The sequence below is a fragment of the Lactuca sativa genome, chromosome 5, assembly GCF_002870075.4.
Source record: "Lactuca sativa cultivar Salinas chromosome 5, Lsat_Salinas_v11, whole genome shotgun sequence".
In the NCBI taxonomy this organism is placed as follows: Eukaryota; Viridiplantae; Streptophyta; class Magnoliopsida; order Asterales; family Asteraceae; genus Lactuca; species Lactuca sativa.
The window spans coordinates 55,472,723-55,492,677 of record NC_056627.2 but is presented as its reverse complement, the minus strand read 5'-3'; positions in this window follow the sequence as shown (position 1 = coordinate 55,492,677).

Below are 19,955 nucleotides of genomic sequence, written 5' to 3'. Positions count from 1 at the left end.
ATTCAGCCTCTTTTGGGTCAGAAGAAGGAGTAACGAAACCTTTCTTGGTTCCACTTGAAGAAGAGCCATCAAGGGTCCGAGCCTTGGTACCCTTTGAAGAGCTCTTTCTCTTCTTCCCTCGACTTTTCCTGATTGCCAAAACCGGAGTAGAGTTTGGAGTAGGAGTGTTAACAACCGACTTCCCCTTAAGACCTATTTCTGCGGTCTTGAGAAGTCCCTGAAGTTTGCTGAGTGTGACCTCTTCCTTATTCATGTGATATGTCACGCATAATTGATCATAGCAGGATGGTAAGGAGTGCAAAATGATATCTACTGCAAGCTCCTCAGGGAAGTTCACATTAAGCTTCAGCAATCGATCCACATACCTTTGCATTTTCTACATGTGGCTCGTGACGGATTCCCCGTCCTTCATCATGGTTGTTATCATGGAGCAGATGATTTCATACCTTTCTTGTCGTGCACTTTGATGGTATCTTTCCATCAGATCTTGGTGCATTTCATAAGGGTAGAAATCCTCATAGGACTTTTGGAGTTCTGTTGTCATCGTGGCCATCATGATGCATGCCACCTTGGTAGCATCCCTTTCATGTGCCTGAAAGTCAGCGATCTCCTGGGGAGTTGCAGTGGTCTCATCAATCTCCTTAAGCTCCTTGTCAAGGACATATTCTTTATCCTCGTAGCGGGTAATCATCCTGATGTTTCTGATCCATTCATTGAAGTTGGATCCATCAAAAGTGACTTTCCCACACAAGTTCATAAGGGTAAAGGAGCCATTAGGATTAGAGCCAGAAGCAGCATTGTTTGAAGACATCTAAAGGAAAAAGGACAAGATTAGTTTAGATATTTAGAGAGTCCTTAATAAAACACCCAAATGTAATATTATGGCTAGGATCCAATCACAATATATTATAACTTAGAAGAGGTGTGCTGTAATCCAAGCTATATCATATTTGAAAGGTAGGTGAATGACGATTCACCAATTTCCACCACGAAAACCGCAATATTTTAGTATTAGGTTTTTGAATGGTTCTTAGAAATTCCTAGATTCTTTGAGATTCAATGAACTTTTCAAAGGCATGTTTCAATCTCGAGTGTGCCCTCCAAGTTTTGTGACTGGGATACCGAGGATCACAAAACAAGGTGTGAAGTAACCATGCAAATCACTTGGTACCCTTAAAGTTTATCACTCAATCGATGTGCCGGTAAACCACACATGCTCCACCGATACTATAATAAACCTTAAGTCACCCTTTACCTACCTTGTTAAGTCCAAGTTAGTGTGCCGGTAAACCACACACGCTCCACCAACGACTTAAACAAAGTGTAAAGTGTAATTTCATGGATTAGCACCTTATTCACATTTTTCCTAAAGTAACTAAGATTGGGGATTTAATAAAACATTTAGTTACTTTATAATATTCATTATACTTTTAATGAGAATTTATAAGTCCTTGTCCTACCCATTCGGCTAACGACCCTCCATCAGTCAAGCAAGCGGTGGGTGAGAGTGGACACCCATTAAGTTGCCATTTTATAGGCAACAACCTTATACCCACCTTATAGACCGGCTTCGTGAATGAGGCGTACTAGCGGTAAGACGACTTTAATCTTATACATATATATATATATATATATATATATATATATATATGTGTGTGTGTGTGTGTGTGTTATTAACTTATAATATTATAAGTATAAGGGTAGAATTTTAACTTTCAAAATTCTAAGGGTTGGAACTAAAGTTTTAGCATGACTTTACTTGTTCCAAAACTTGAGGGCAAGTTTTGTAAACTTTCAAAACTTTTCATTTCTTGTAACTTATGAGTTTATTAGAGTAATAAAAATGAAGACTCTTCATTTTTCTAACTCTTGTGTTCTTTTAATGGTTTTAACTCAAGTGACTTTTGGTTTTCCATAACTTGAGGACAAGTTATGGACTCCATTAAAACACATTATGATCAAGAATTAAACTACCACATAGGTTTCAAATAATTCCTATGATCATCTAAACATCATAAGATCAAGAACATGAACATGAACACTTTCATGAATTAAAACTACACTTAAACTTTGTAATTTTGATAACTAGTTGTTGTAAATGGATTAGCAAAGACATTACACCATCTAAAACAAGTTTTCAAGTACCAAAACAGTTTAGGGTAATGTTTCTAGTCCATTTCCAGCAACTAAAGTCGAAAATCTACACTCTGTGGCTCCTACTCGTCGAGTGCATGAACCTACTCGGCGAGTAGGTTGAAGATACAAGTGAACTCGGCGAGTCTCCCCATGGACTCGGTGAGTTCATTAGGCAGACAGTAAGTTTTTCGACCTTTTTCAACTTTTAAGCACAAATAACAAACAAACAAGCCTAGGCTCTGATACCACTGATGGGTTTTGAGCATTCTAACACTTCCTAAGTGTACATGCAACCCTAATAGCCTTGGATCTATGTTTGTCTAATTATCATGCAAAGTTGAATTCCAAGGTTATATTCCTATCTAGCATACATGGGGAACAATTTTTAACTTGAATGAAAGATACAATAACTTACCTTGTTGTTGCTTATGCTCCTTGAAACCTTGTGAGCCTAGCACCCCAAGTGTGATGCCTCAAATGCTTCACACAACACCAAATGCTCTTGGAAAGACTTTTGAGAGAACACACACTTCTTGAAATCGGCCTACCCCTCTTGTTTCATATGTGTAGCCGATTTTGGTGGAGAATGGGATTCTTATATAGTGTTGACACATCTAGGGTTACACCATGTAAACCCTAATGTGTCATGACTCTTCATTTCCATGACCCATGGGTTTGTAACTCCCATGGAGGATCCATGGAGCATCCTATGGGTGGAACCCAACTTGATAATCCATGGAGCCTCTTAGCCCACTATACAAGATATGAATGATTTACATAATCAACCCATATATTTAATTAGTTATCTTTTGATCACTAAATTAATTCTAAATTAATTCTTTGATCAAACTAATCAAATAATATTATTAATATATTAGAACTTATAATATATTAATAATCTCCAAGTGTTATTTCTCTCATTTAGTCTATCCAATTGCATGGTGCCATGCAACCCAAATGGACCATGTCGGGTCGGGTCAACTACTGACTAGAAATAGTTATGGACTTAGACACCTTATCCAACAGATGCATCACAAAACACCACAAAATCCTCAACACCCTCGGGGAGGGTCAACACTAGGGCCTCATACAATATCTATCTGAGAGTCTCGAATGCGACCTGCTGATCAAGCCCCCAGTGGAAATCTATGTCCTTCCTCTTCATACGAGTGAGGGGTACCACAATCTTCGAGAAGTGTTGAATAAATATCTGATGATACCCAACCAATCCCTAGAAACTCCTTATCTCCAAGGGAGACTTCAGAACCTCCCACTGCATCACGACCTCAATCTTGGCCGGATCAACAAAAATCTTGTTTTGGTTAACGAGATGTACCAAGAACTATGGACCTCTCCTAACTAAAACTCACACTTTGAGAACATGGAATACAACCGTTCTCATCTCAAAACTCCCATAAGCTCTCGAAGATGATCCTCATGCTGCTCCCTGATCTTGGAATACACCAAGATATAATCAATGAACACAATAACTGATCGATCAAGCATTGGTCTGTATACCCAATTCATCAAATCCATAAATATCGCAGGCGCATTGGTTAGCCCAAATGGCATCACCACAAAATCTTAATGACCATAACGAGTCCAAAACGTGGTCTTCTTCACATACACCTCTCTAACCCTCATCTGATGATACCCCGGCCTCAAATCGATCTTGGAGAACTAAGATGCACCCTACAACTAATCAAATAGGTCATTAATTCGTGGAAGTGGGTAACGGGTCATCACTGTCAACTTGTTCAACGTTCGGTAATTAATGTACATTCGGTGTGAACCATCCTTCTTCTTGACGAACAAGATCGGTGCTCCCCATAACAAATTGCTCGTTCTAAGAAACTGCTTGCCTAACAGCTCCTGAAGCTGGGAGGACAAATCCTGCATCTCCAGTGGTGCCAATCGGTTTAGCGCCTTAGTAATTAGAGTCGCACCTGGAACAAAATCAATCCTAAACTTAACTTGACTCTCCGGAGGAACACTGGATAACTCCTCCGGAAACACATCTGCAAACTCGCTAACGTTAGGCACATCTGAAACTGAAACCTGCTTCCTAACTCGGGTATCCACCACATATGCAAGATACCCCATAAAACCATGCTGAATATACTACCGAGCCCTAGTAGCAGAACAAAAGGCTGACCAATCTTGGTACCCTCTCCAAAAATGACTAGTTCTCCCCCACTTGGGGTTCTAACTACCACCCGTTGACCCTCATAATCAATCATATTGAAAAATATGCTCAGCCAATCCATCGCTACTATTACACACACATCCCTTGTGTGCATAGGAATCAAATCGATCGGACAAGGAACGCCACAAATCTCTAGGACACAACCCTGATAAACCCTCGATAAAGAAACCCCGTGTTCATTGGCGATAGAAACTCGCAACAGACACCCCAACTCTCCAAGAGTCCTATCGAAACCCCTACTAAAAGACTAAGATACAAAAGACTGACTTACACCCAAGTCGAAAAGCACAAGAGCAGGCTAGGAGCTCATTAAGAAGGTACCTAGTAGAATCATAAACATAAGCACTCCATAAAATAACAGACATAATAATAAATAGAAACATATCAGCAACGACGTCAGGCGCTGCCCTGGACCCCTCTACAGTGAGCTAGAAAGCATGACCTCAAGCCCTTGGAGGCTCTACCCTACCTTGGCTTCCATCGGTGATCCTCAATGTAGTTGGTGCTGGAGCCTATGCCGACCTTACAGCGAGCAAGGGACAGTTGGCCTTCACATGGCTAACCTACTCATAGTGGTAACAAATTAGGGTACTCGGCATTGGGATTTGCTGACGAGAATCCTTGGCATAATTCCCCTCCTTGCCACATTTGTGACACCTAGATGAAGATCGACAAGCACCATCATGAAACTTGACGCACTTGCCACAAGTGTAGCTCCTCTTTATCTCGAATCAGCGGGCTTGAACCGTTTTTCCTCAGGCTATGAATGGACATGAGCCTACTTCAAATCCCTAGACTAGAGATCTATCTCAATCTCCTGCCTCCTCGTGGCCTCCTGTAACTCAGCGAGAGTACCATAACATTAGGTGGAAACAAACTGGTGGATATCCGTCTTAAGCATGCTCAAGTACCAGGTCATCTGAGCCTGATCAGAAGCAGCAAACTCAGGGCAGAAATATCCCTCTCGGTAAACATCTTGGTGATCTCAGTCCCCTACGTCATATCCAGATACTCCTAATCTAGTCTCTCCCTCTCCACTAATGGAACATACCTCGTGTGAAACATCTCAGAGAAATGATACTAACTCCTAACAACCCTCTACTCAGGAGTGTACGATCCAGTCACCAATCTCCACCAATTCCCTCCCCCCTGAATGGATAAGGTTCATGGCGCACTTGACCTTGTGGTCAGCAGGGCAAGAACATGTGAAGAAACACCCCTCCACATTAGACAATCACCTCATAGCCACAATCGAGTCCTGAACTCCATCGAACACTAGGGGGTTCGTATTGTTGAAGTCTCGGTACTGAAAAAAATATCTCCCTAAGAATCCCCGTAGTATAAACAGTCATGGTAGCTTCAGCAAAAACAACATCAGAAAGTGCATCACATCGATCGTCAAAGAGCTCAATCATAGCAGTCTTGATAGACCTAAACATCTCCGACATAGACTTCTGGAGAACAACAACCACCTCAGTGGCGATGATCTCCCGAATCTGATCATCAGTAATTCCTGGCCTATCCTAGCCACCCACTCCAGACCCAGAACTAGATCCTCTCGTAAGCACCATACTGAAAATAAACTAGAATATATAAGAAGTGCCACAATACACATAGCTATAATCACGATATGAGACTAAGACCTTGCGGTTTGTAACTTCCTTGCTATGCATATGGGTCTTGTGCTTTGAGTAATATGGGCCTATACTACCTTCGAAACATACCCGTATTTGTCTCAAAGATCGCCACAACCGCCCTAAACAGATATAACAACTAGGATAAGCATACATCCAATCATCACTATATCAAGAGTGTCTAAACACTTCACATCTGGATGGCTGCTCACACACCTAATCATCCATGAAACTTCCACCAACCCTACAACACTCGTGTATGATAATCATACATAACACTGGATCCTATAGACAGTTGAATACTTGATTATACCCTAAGACCCTCATCAGGAAAGAACAAGAAATAAGGTTAAACCAAACATTCCCAAACTACAAAATCTTAGTCATGTGCAACTATGATGCATACACTAAGAACCTATAGTAATGATGTCAATTCCGAACAAGAAAGTATACCCCATATTATGAAATAACAGTGTGATAACATGGGGTATATATTCTTGCTCCGACTGATCGTACACATCACATCATTCATTGGTTACATTAGAAAACAATTTAAAAAAATGTTTTTAAAACTGTTCTAGTTCCCTAGTTTGAGTCTGGATTCACATAAACGCTCATCCAATTCTCTCAAACCAAGGCTCTGATACCAACTTGTAACATCCTAAACATCACAATAAATTTCAACTTTTCAAAAACAAACCATAACCATAAATTTTTACAAAATCATTGTTGCAAAAGTGTATTTTAGTAATCGGAGTATTCCAAAATACAAACAACATAAAAACCAAAGGATGTGCACGATCACGCCTTCGTCTTGCCTCGGTCATATGAAGTACCCGAAATAGTAAACTGAAACTATAAGCCAAAGCTTAGTGAGATCCCCCAAAGTACCAACCCACAAACATATAACATTATATATTGGGTCCACATCTAACAGACTGGATTACCACTGAGCCCACAGTATGAGTCTGGTTTCCCTTCAAGCCCACAACTCATATCTGGCTTGCTCCTAAGCCCACAACATAAGTCTGGCTTGCCCACAACTCATATCTGGCTTGCTCCCGGGTTTTTTGGCTACCGTAGAAAGCAGTACTACCTCAACCCAACCATAATATATCGATATATAACATATATCCAGCAAATAGGTAAACATATAACTAGTCAGCAGACAATCAAGCAGATCTAATAGATCACTACATCATAGTAACATCCTCTATACCGGAATTGATAACTAATGGGTCGGTATTGATGCCTTCAACCCACAAGAACAGTGAGGAAAACTCACCTCTCAGTCTGAAATGATCACTAAACACGATGAATCTCTGAATGTCAGCTCAATTGGTCACCTATACACCAAATAATGACCAATCTTAAATACCACACAAAATACCAAAAATCCCCTTAGCTCAAACTTGTTCAAAGTCAAAAAGTAAACCTTGGTCAACACAGTTGAGTACGTTGGGCGTACCCAACCTGTACGCGGGGCGTACTCAACCCTTGACTAAAATCATGAAACTGACCTAGTATGCTCAGCGTACCAATCTGTACGCCCAACGTACGAAGCCCTCCTTTAATCCTTCTATTAAGAGCTTATTCCTTTAAGATATTTCATCAAATTCTCAAATCTGACCCTAAACTAATGTCCTTTATCATAGAGTTTCCAACTTTACTGTGTTGCATGGCTAGCAAGTGCCCAAAAGCTAAAACTCCAACTTCTTAACCCAATAAGACACCTCAACACTTGCATGGAGTGAAAGGAACGTCCAATATCACATTTTTATCACTCAAAATACCCTAGAACGTCCAAAAAGACAACTCATTTGGTCTAGGGTAGCTCATACCCAAAAGGACCAAGAATATGGGGCTAATAAGCATAAACTTCTAACATAAATAATATCTAGCGATACGATCATCAAGTTTAGAACTTTATACCTCAAAATGAAGCTTAGAGGTGAGGTGTTTTTGCATCTATGTGGTCTTGATCTTCCAAGTTGGTGCTTTTATCTTCTCTTTGCTTCAAAGACACCACAAAAACACACTTTCAAGCTCAAAGGAACACATACAAGACATTGGGGTTCCATGGATGAAATGAAGGCTGGAGGCTGGTGAGGGAATGAGCATTGGTGATTTAATGATGCTTATATAGGGTCCAAACCCTAAAAATTAGTGTTTGAGGTTCTGGCATGTACGCCCAGCGTATGTGAGCTCCGCCCACAATTTACAAAAAAAGCCACTACGGGCCATTTTGTAACATTTCTCATATACAAGGGCTAAAATACAATAATCTTCATACTTAGGGTTAAAATATGGAATTACCTCAGGATGTTATAATTCTTCCATACTTGAACTAGACTTCGTCCTCGAGGTTAGGTACTACGAACAACTCAGGGTAGTGCTCTCGCATCTCTGTCTCGGATTCCCACGTCCATTCAGAACCCTTCCGGTACTGCCACTTCATCTTGATCAAAGACACCACCTTGTTGCACAAGGCCCTCGTCTTCTGATCCAAGATCGCCATTGGTCTCTCCACTAATTCATGTGATCACCAACCTGAATATCCTCCACAGGAACAACAGTTGAATCATCAGCCACATACTTCTGAAGTTGTGAAGCATGGAAGGTGTTGTGGATCTGGCTAAGCTCCTCAGGCAAATCCAATTTGTACGCCACCTTGCTAACCCTGACTATCAGCCGATATGGCATAAAGACCAAAACCTATAACATCATATCTGGTTCCTTATAGCCTCATAATGGATAAAGTTTACAAGTTTATCCATTTGAATGGTCTAAACAAACAAGATCTAGTCTTTAAGTCTCAGAGGGACCAAAAATACATCGTTCTTAACTTAATCCATTAAGTCCAAGTCACCAACCTTCAGATCTGGATCCACATGATATTTGGATGGATAAAGTTTCCAACTTTATCCATAATAATGTCTCAAGCTTTCATTATCTAAACTTTAATACACCAAAATGACCAAGATAACTTGCATAATTATAAATAGGGGTGAGCAAAAAAACTAGGTATCGTTTTCGGAACCAGAACCGTGTTGGAACCACCGGTTCCAGAACCGTCTTAATTGGTTTTGGTTTCGGTTCCTAATAATTTTCTCAGAACCGCATATATATATATATATATATATATATATATATATATATATATATATATATATATATGTAACAACCGGTTCCTGATACGTATTTAAATTAATTAATTGTATGTTTTTACACTGGGACTCGGCGAGTTGGAGGCCCCACTCGTTGAATAGACTAGACTTTGGATGCGGGTTTTAAGTAACCTACTCGACGAGTCGGAGAGCCCAACTCGGCGAGTAGGACTGTCTGGATGAAACCCTAAAATTTAGGGTTTGCACCTTATTTAAACAACTTATACGGTCTCCATTCCAGCCTCCATCACCCTCAGACTCCCTTCACGAAACCCTAACCAATTATTGAGTGTTCTTGAGCTTTTTGGTGTAATTTGTGTGTATTTGAAGTTTGAGAAGAAGAAGAAACCTTGGGAGATCAAGAGAAAGCAAGAAGATCCATTGGTTTTAGCACATTTCCAGCTCATTTGAGGTATAAAGTTGGTACCTTGACTATTCATTTCCTAGATCTCCATTTAGGGTTATTTTCTACCTTTTCTAAGCTTTAGAAGTGCCATATTTGGGATTTTATGGTTATAAAGGGGTATGACTTCAGATCTAGAACCATTGAGGGTTCCCATGGCATAAAGATGCCAACTTTATTGCTATAATAACCCCATGCATCTTGTAGACCCCAGTTTAGGGCCATTTGAGCCAAATACCCCTTGCATGAACGTCAAGTTTGTAACTTGACGTGTATTATGGACTCTAGGAGGTTAGATCTATGTTTTGGATGTATTAATCTCAACTGAAATCAATTGTATGGACATGGACTTTGGGGGACTCAGCGAGTTGTCCATGGGACTCGACAAGTCGAGGTATGGTTCCCCAACCCTTTTCTATTTTTGATCAAACTGGTTGGGTCTAGTAGAGGACTCAACAAGATGGATGTGAATACGGACCTGGAAATTATGGAACTCGGCGAGTTCAAGAGCAGAACTTGATGAGTTCAAGACATGCCCCAACTACATGAAGACGAACTCGGCGAGTCCAGGGCTAAATTTTCTTCCTTGCATGAAGAAGGACTCGGCGAGTTCAAAGATGAACTCGACGAGTCAGTTGTAGAAGGTCCCGACTTTGTATGAAGAACAACTCGGTGAGTGCGTGCAAGACTCGACGAGTAGATTCGGGGTTTTAGTGTGTGACAACCCGAAATTTCTCTTTTGAATATGCCATTCAATTCAATCAAAGTCAGACTCGTTTCAGCTATCTTTTAGCATTGTTTAGGGTCTGTTTGAGTGTTCTGAGCTTAGTACAATTAGGGTTTGGGTTTAGGGATGAGTTATTTAAAGTCATATGGTTGCTTTCGAGCCAAACACTCCTTCAAGAGGAGTGGACGGTCGTACACATGGGTGTACGGCCGTACACCCATCTATGGCTGTGAACTCTCACCTATATAAATGATACTAAGTCATTTTTTTCAACACATTTCACACTTCCAAGCCAAGAATTCGGATTCTCTCTCAACTATCATCAAGTTTCTCACCTAGATCTTCTAACAAGTAAGTGTTTGCTACCTTAATATGTTGCTACATTGCTTTAATTGGTGATGAATCTAGGTTTTCATTCCACAAATTTCATCTTTGGTTAGATCTTCATCTTTCACCAAGAACACCAAGAACACACAATAGTTCTTGGTGGCTGTGAACCCACATCAAGCTTCCAAATCGTGAGTAACTGCTTCCTATGTTTGTTATCTACTAGAAACACTTGTTATTCATCTTAAAATCGACCATCTTAGCAAGAACAGAAGGGTGTACGGCCGTAAACCATTGTACGGCCATACACACCTCATAGGGTCGTAAACCCTTGTTGAAGTTCATAGTTGGCCTTAAACTTTCCATAAAGCTAAGCATGGGACCAAGAACACTTCCTTGATGCTCGATAGGACCTTAAAACACCTCATTCGCATACTTCTTCATGAGTTTACGGCCGTACACTCCTGGTCCTTGAAGCGCATGGACGTACACACCTTAGTGTGACCGTGAACCTCCTTTATTTAGTCATATGTGATTTTAACACTTAGTTTCAAGTGTTTCCTAGTCCCTAGGGTGGTTCCCATAACTAGTTGCATTATACACTAATTTGATACATATATGTGTTATTATATGCTAAATAGGATCTGTTTGTGTTCGAGACTTCACTTGACACTTAGCATCCTACAACCGATCTTGCATTCTAATCACACACTACATGTGAGTTCATACCCCTGCAATCAACCTTTAACTATTTTAAATGCTTTTAGGGGAAATACAAGTTGAACACCATTAAATTGTGTTAGTATAAACATTTATATACCTGTCAATTATCTCATTTCAAACTCATTTTCAAACTACTTTTAAAACATTTTTAGACTTTATAGTAAAACTCTTTTGTAACTACTTTTAAACTCTTTTTCAAACTCGTTTTACTTTCAAAACAATATTCCATTGTGTATTAGTGTATAAGTATGCTTTAATGGACTTAGGGCTATTGCTGATAACCGTGACTCCTATTCCTTGTTTGGTTGTGGGCTTAGGGTAGGATACACTAGTCCGACTGTCGATTAAGTCATAGTTATACATGCTAAATACGTGTACGAATATAAAATTTTATCTTTAAAAAGTATACTTAACTCAATTGTTCAAGCTGAACAATTGACTCCTTTCTATAAGTCGAGGACAAACTAAACCTACTAGTAAACTATAATATGTATAATTTAGAGATCATATACATATACATCTACATATACAGAGAACGGAAGAGAACATATACATATACATATACATATACAAGAACAGGAAAGAACTTATACATATACATATACATATACAAGAACAGGAAAGAACTTATACATATACATATACATATAGAAGAACAGGAAAGAACATATACATATACACATATATACAAGTATAGAAAGAACATGATAATTGGAATGTGAAATACTACTTTATGATACAACAGTACATTGTTGTATCACATTTGTAACTAGAGTCTCCTTGAGGGAGAGCGGGCATTGTGTGTACAGATCTATACGGGACAGACACTCCCACACCCCAACTACTAGCTACAATCCCAACCGGTAAGGCCAAGGGGTAACAAAATGTCTCCTCACGATTTTAGACGCTAGAAGGTCTTCGTGTATTCAACCGTCAATCAGCATGGCAACAAGACTTCCCAATGCATATAGTTCATTTAATATGACTAGGAGTCTTCATTTTTCCCATTTCATTATACAACAAATGCACTGCTGGGTTAAAACATACTATTTTCCTAATAAAAGATAGTAATAAATGGGGAAAACATACTTTTAAATAAATAGGAAAAACATACTTTTATATAGATATAAGGTACTACTATAATTTCCATACTATTCCAAGTATATATGCAAACATTACATTTTATACAAGGGCAACCATGTAAACAGTCGGGCCTCGGGTAGAAGGCCACTTTTCATTATAAGCAGGAAATATAGGATTTTTTGGGAAAACTTTACAAACATTTCAAGGTTTTTAATACAAACATTCGAAGTTTTTAATTACTATAAATGACACTAAACACTTATGAACTCACTAGCATTTTATGCTGATACTCTCTTTCAAAATAACTTGTATTCTCAGGGAACCAATAGACAGGTACACCCATGCAGCTTTTGAAGGATAGGGTGGATTTAAGACTCATCATTATTTTGATTATACATTTTTGGTGTCATTTAAACTTTACTAAAGAACACACATGTATTTAACTATTCTATTAATGCAATGGATGTTGTTGCTTGTTTTACTATTATTCATTGTTATGATACTGTACATGACGTCCTCCACCCCCGAATGTTTCTGCCAATTCAGTTTGGGGGTGTGACAGATTGATATCAGAGCATTGTTTATAGTGAACTGAGTATATCAACCCATAAAAAATGTACAACTATAAATACAATTGGATTAAAACGCTCTGACCAAGATATATACTTTTAAAAATATATACAAGTATTTTACTAAAAGTATACATACATGCAATCATACAAGGGTCATTATCATACTAGAACAGAACAAAAGTATTACGATTGTTGAACAACACAAGTAGGCTTGGGGATGTATGGTCAGTTCTGGGGATGACATAGCCTGATCAACTATGTCGGTCTGAGAAGTGATTAGCATATGCTCTAGAATGGTTGTGATGTTGCAACAAGTCTAAAAAAACTTACCAACTATCCATAAAGACTCAGTGAGAACATAAAACATACTTAAAATAATATAGGAGTATTTTGTGCTACTATTAACTTCTGTGAAAACTAAAGACTCTTATTAGTAGGTCTATGAGTATGGAGTGTATACGCTAAAGTTATATATAATTAAAGATTCTATAGACTTAGAATGTATGACTATCGCTTTACTTTCTATTCCTTGTTTGGTTGTGGACTTAGAGTTCGGTCATTTATTTGAAGGTCTATCTTATCTCAGAAATTATATATAGCTGGTATGCACTACTTACTTATAGAAATAACTAATAAGGATCACTCCCCTATAAGTATCATTGGATTAGGACGGTTACTGGTTGAAAGATATCGAAGGGGAGGTTAGCTCTTGGTTACCGGTTGAAAGATACCGAAGGGGAGGGTAGCTCCTGGTTACCGGCTGAAAGATACCGAAGGGGAGGTTAACTCCTGGTTACCGGTTAAATGATATCGAAGGGGAGCCCAACTCCCAGTTATGCCCGATAGATATAGGTTGAAAGATATCGAGGGATAGGCATTATGTGGTATGTGGTATGATGGGGGAACTCACTAAGTTTTGTTCTTACTGTTGAGTCCAAGTGATTGCATCATTGGGCTTAGTTGTTTGGTGCATTAGTGTTATCGGTTTGGGCCTGTCCAGCCGTGCTTTTAATTTAGGGTTTAGTATATATAGTCCATGCATGAATTATATTAATCACTCTTTTGATTATCATTCTACTTATTGTACTGTAGCCCTAGCCTATCTCTACAGAAGTAATTCATATTGAATTCTTCTGAGATAGAGCATATTAATCACTCAACACACGTTTGAATCATCTTTGTTTTCATCATTTTCCATTCTTGCTATTATCTTTTATTATCTGTTTGAATCTATCGATCTAAGAGAATTTTATTCTCATCACTTACGGTTTTTAGTTTTGGTTTCAGGTACCTCTTCGTCGAAGGGGAAGGAGTTGGCACGGTTGCAACACATCACACACATGACTTCCACATTTTGAGATCCATAGGAAGGTAATTTGACATTATTACTATTGATGATATTATTTTTGAGACATGTGATTATGGTTTTTTGGATTAATTTGATATTGATGATAGTTTTTAGTAAACTGTTTTATAAGTAGCATAATAAAAAAAATTGGTCTAGAAAATCGGGATGTTACAAGTTGGTATCAGAGCCTTGGTTTGAGGGATTCGGGCGCACTCTCGGGTGTTTCTGAACTCAAACTAAGGACTTGGTATGAAAACCTTCAAAAGTAAGATCTTTTAAAAAGGAGTTTGAAAAGAAATTGAAAAGAGAAAATAACTTTAAAAAGAAAAGGGTGTGTGATGCATAAATTTATGTTGTGCTGTGATATGATTATGAGAACTACATGCTAGATTAGGGCTAAGGATCTTGGAAGGATGCCTTTTATGCCTGTTGTATGTGTATGTGAACTCCATGCTAGAATAGGGTTAAGGGTCTAGGAGGATGCCTGATATGCCTGTTGTATGTGCTTAGTGAGTTGCATGATAAAACTAAGTAGTCAGTGATATGATAGCATGGATTGGATATGCTTGGTTTGGGGAACTCAATGGCCGAATACTGCTTGCTTTGTGCTTTTTAGGAGTCCTAGTTATCTTTAATTAACTAGTAGACGAATACGTTAAATTACATATTATGAGGACGAAATAATTCCAGAAGGTTAGGTCTAGCCCTATTTCGCAGCTCTTGTTTGAGTCCAACCGTTGTAGGGCAAGACCTCTCATTCAAAGAATTATCTGGTCTTAGTAATATGTAATGGTATTTGCGAGCTAGTTAGGGATAGATGACAGGGACTTCTTATGCAGCTGATGGCGGAGAGTGGGTTGGAGAGTTACCCTAGGGTGAGCCTAGGATAAGATTAGCACAAGAGTGCAACAGTAGCAGTAGAAGGGACTTGGTAAAGTCAAGGCGATCCTTGAGGAAAGTACGAATAGATGTGGAAGGTAGTATGGGCCCGTACTACTGAAAGAAGAGGATCCGTACTCGAGTCAAGGAGGGTCGAGATGGAACTAGTGAACTTGTACAGTGTATGAGACCTCTTGAGATTATGTATGACCCTGATGATTATGTGTTTTGTTTCAGAATGGTGGTAACACAACACGGAGCATGAGGTTTAGGGTCTGGATCAAGATCAAGTTTGGGTTCGGGTTTCGGGATCCGAGCAGGTTGATGACGGACTATGCGAGTTCATCGCGTCAGAGATTATGAGAGGCATGCTTGAGGCGACCCCGATGATTTTCAGGTCAATCAAGGAAGGGGTTATTGAGCTGATGGAGGATCACCTCAGAGAGTTTAGGAGTGACTGGGCATCTAGCCAGTCAGGGCCACGCACACTGTCATTTAAGGACTTCAGGGGATGTGGTGCGCTAGACTTCCACGGGGTGAAGGACCCATTGTTGCTAGGAGGTGGATTGCAGACATGGAGTATGCTCAGTTGACTAGCTTATGCCCTGAGGGGTTGAAGGTCTGATATGTTGCAGGGTGTCTGAGAGACCAAGCTCGAGATTGGTGGTAGGCGGTCAGTGATTCGTTAGTAGCCCCAACCATTGAGGCTATGACCTGGTCTAACTTTGTGACCATGTTTAGGGTTTAGTTTGCGCTGGCTGTGGAGTTCCAGCAGTTGGCCAGGGAGTTCCTCGACATGAGGTAGACAACAGAGACAGTGGCAGAAATTACCACCAAGTTCAAGGAAAGGGCCTTAATGGGGGCCTCAGTATGCAGGGGATGAGGAGATGCGGAAGACCTGCTATCATGACATGTTGAGAGCTGACATTCGAAAACATGTCAGCTACTCAGCATGTTCGACATTGGAGGACATGATAGCCAGGGCGAGGGAGAGGGATATTGACTTAGAGAACCTCTAGAAGAGGAAAGCAGAGGAGGGACAGGTGACAAGGGTTTCTAGGAAGAAACCCAAGGGATTCAACTCTAGGTCGAAGGTCCAAAAGGGTCGGGCTGTTGTGGGAAATGTGACAGGTCACATGAGGGAGTTTGCCGCACTGGTTCAGGATCAAGCAGCTATAAGTGTGGCAGGACTGGGCACTTTGGTAGGGACTGTACTGCCCCTACCCCCACCATTCAGACATCAGACCTAATTTGCTTCCATTGCAATCAAAAGGGCTAGAAGAAGACCAATTGCACAAGATTGAAAATAGCGGCGCCAGCCCCAACGACCCTACAGATTACTGATGGCCGGCAGGGCAAGTCATAGGCTCCAATGGTGAGGAGTCGAGCCTTCCAGTTGACTACCGAGGAGGCACGTGCCATACCCAATGTGGTGACGGGTATGATTTCTTCTCCCTAGCTCTTATTTTATGACGTTTATGATATTTGTGTATATGTTATATGTGCTGTTTAGGATCGTTTCATGTGAATGGTATCCCAATTTAGGTATTGTTCGATTTAGGGGCTACTCGATCATTTGTCTCTTACCCTTAGCAAGAGGTTCCTTTAGTCTTCGGGCATATTGGATTGCCCTCGAGAGGTCAAGATTGTTGATGACCGATTAGTTCGAGCATTAGAGGTTTTTAGTGATTGTGTTTTGAAACTGTTCGAGGAGCGCTACCTGGTAGACTTGATTCCCATACCATTACGTGGGAACAAGGTCATCATCGATATGGACTGGTTGAGCCCTAATGGGGCAATGATCGACTGCACACAACAGTTGGTTCGGGTCAGGACCCTAAGTGGGGGAGAGCTGGTGATTCAGGGTGAGAAGCCACAACATGGTCCAACTTTATGCTCAGTAGCGAGGGCTAGGCGCTACCTTCAACAGGTTTATGCCAGATATGTCGCCTACGTCATGGATACCCGAGAGGAGGGTAAGGCGACCGTGAGTGATGTGCCATTGGTGCGAGAGTACACAGATGTATTTCTAGAGGATTTGCCTAGGATACCTCGTGAGAGGCAGGTGGAGTTTAGGATCGACCTGGTCCCTGGTGCGGCTCCGATAGCCAAGGCACCGTATCGGCTAAGCAGTTAATATCGGTGATTTCCAGGTGATTTCTTGGTATGATATCGATTATCGGTACTTTTCAAAATAGCGGTGTCAAATATCGTTCCAAAATATCGGACCGCAAAAGTTGGTGATATTTACCTATATTTCCAGGCGATTTCCAGGTAGGATATCGGTTAAGTAATTTTACTTTCGTTTTTTTAGAGTTAAGTCATGGCCTTAAGTCTTATGGACTTAACTTAACTGAACTTGCTATTATGTTAATTACTTAATTGTTAGTTTTAGGTCATAGACTCATGTTTTAAGTATTAACCAATCTTATAGTTATGTAAATTGTTACATACTTAAGTGTTAGCTTGCTATTTCTATAGGTTTGATCATGTTGATGTGTTAAGTGTTGGATATAGTGTCTAAGTCCATAACTATATTTGGTATGTACTTTACCCGACCCGACATGGTCCATTTGGGTTGCACTTCACCCGAACAATTTATGGATAATCTTTTGAGAATAGTATAAATTATGATTTATTAATATATTATAAGTTCTAATATATTAATATAAAATCATATTATTTAAATAGTATTGATCTATAATTAATCCATGATTAATTTAGAGATCAAAAGTATGACTAATTAAATATGGGCTCTTGTATTTATATAGTGTGGGCTAATGCTTATTTGGAATGGGCTAGGCTTGCATGAAAAGTTCATGGATACTCCATGGAGCTTTAACCCATGGATCTCGTGGAAATGAAAAGACATGGGTATTAGGCTTTACATGGATGTAACCCTAATCCACCACACTATATAAAGGAGGCTTTGGTTTTTGAAATCACACTAGTTGTGGTGAGTAAAGTAAGAGGGCCGATTTCAAGAAGGTGATTACTATTCTCTCAAAGTTCCAAGTTTGTGGTGATTTGTGATTTCCATTTGAGGCATCCACACTATTGGTGCTAGGCTCTAAAACTCCAAGCAATCAACTACAACTACAAGGTAAGTAATTCTACTAGATTTATTTGATTCAAGTTCCCCATTCCATGCTAGATAGGATAAGAACCTTGGAAAATAATTATTTGCATGTATCATAGTCAAACATAGATCCAAGGTTTCTAGGGTTACATGTACACCATAGGAGTGTTAGAATGCTCAAAACCCATCAGTGGTATCAGAGCCTAGGCTTGTTTGTATGATACTTGATGCAAAAGTTGGTTTTTCAAAAACTAAAACTGTACAGGTTGCAAAACTCGATGATTTCTGGCCAAAAACTCGCCGAGTTCACGAGTTAACACATGAACTCGACAAGTTTCTTAGGGAACTCAACGAGTTTAGCTTGCAGAATGCAGTTTCTCATGTTTTGCTGCTGGAAATGGACTAGAAACATTACCCTAAACTATTTTGGTGTTGTAAAACTTGTTTTAGATGGTGTAATGTTTATGCTAATCCATTTACAATGGCTATTATCAAAAATTACAAGTTTTATGAGTAATTTATGTTTCTTGGAATGTTAATATTCATGTTCTTAAACTTATGAAGATTAGATGATCATAGGAATTGTTTGTAAGCTACTTGGTAGTTTAATTCTTGATCATTATGTGTTTTAATGGAGTTCATAACTTGTCCTCAAGTTATGGAAATCCAAAGGTCACACTTTAATAAAATCCATTAAAAGAACACAAGAGTTAGAAAAAAAAATGAAGAGTCTTCATTTAATAATCAATTAAATTCATAAGTTATAAGAAATGAAAAGTTTTGAAAGTTTACAAAACTTGCCCTCAAGTTTTGGAACAAGTAAAGTCATGATTAAAACTTTAGTTCCAACCCTTAGAATTTGAAAAGTTAAAATTCAACCCTTATACTTTATAATATTATAAGTTAATAATATATATATATATATATATATATATATATATATATATATATATATATATATATATATATATATAAAAGATCAAGTCGTCTAACCGCTAGTACGCCTCATTCATGCAGCCGGTCTATAGGGGGGGGGGGTATAAGGTTGTTGCCTATAAAATGGCAACTTAATGGGTGTCCACTCTCACCCACCGTTTCCTTGATCGGTGGAAGGTCATTATCCGAATGGGTAGGACAAGGACTTATAAATTCTCATTAAAAGTATAATGATAATACTAAAGTAACTAAACCTTATTAAATTTCGAATCCTAGTTATTTAAGGAAAATGTGAATAAGGTGCTAATCCATGAAATTACACTTTACACTTTTTTTAAGTCGTTAGTGGAGCGTGTGTGGTTAACCGGCACACTAACTTGAACTTAACAAGGTAGGTAAAGGGTGACTTAATGTTTATCATAGTATCGATGGAGCGTGTGTGGTTAAGTGGCACATCGATTGAGGGGTAATACATTAAGGGTACCCAATAATTTGCATGGTTACTTCACACCTTGTTTTGTGATCCTCGGCATCCCAGTCACAAAACTTGAAGGGCACACTCGAGATTGAAACATGCCATTGAAGAAAGTTCAATGAATCTCAAAGAATCTAGGAGTTTCTAAACCAATTAAAACCTAATTTAATATTTTGCTTACATGGTGGAAATTGGTGAATCGTCATTCACCTACCTTCAAATATCTTATAGCTTAGATTACGGCATCCCTCTTCTAAGTT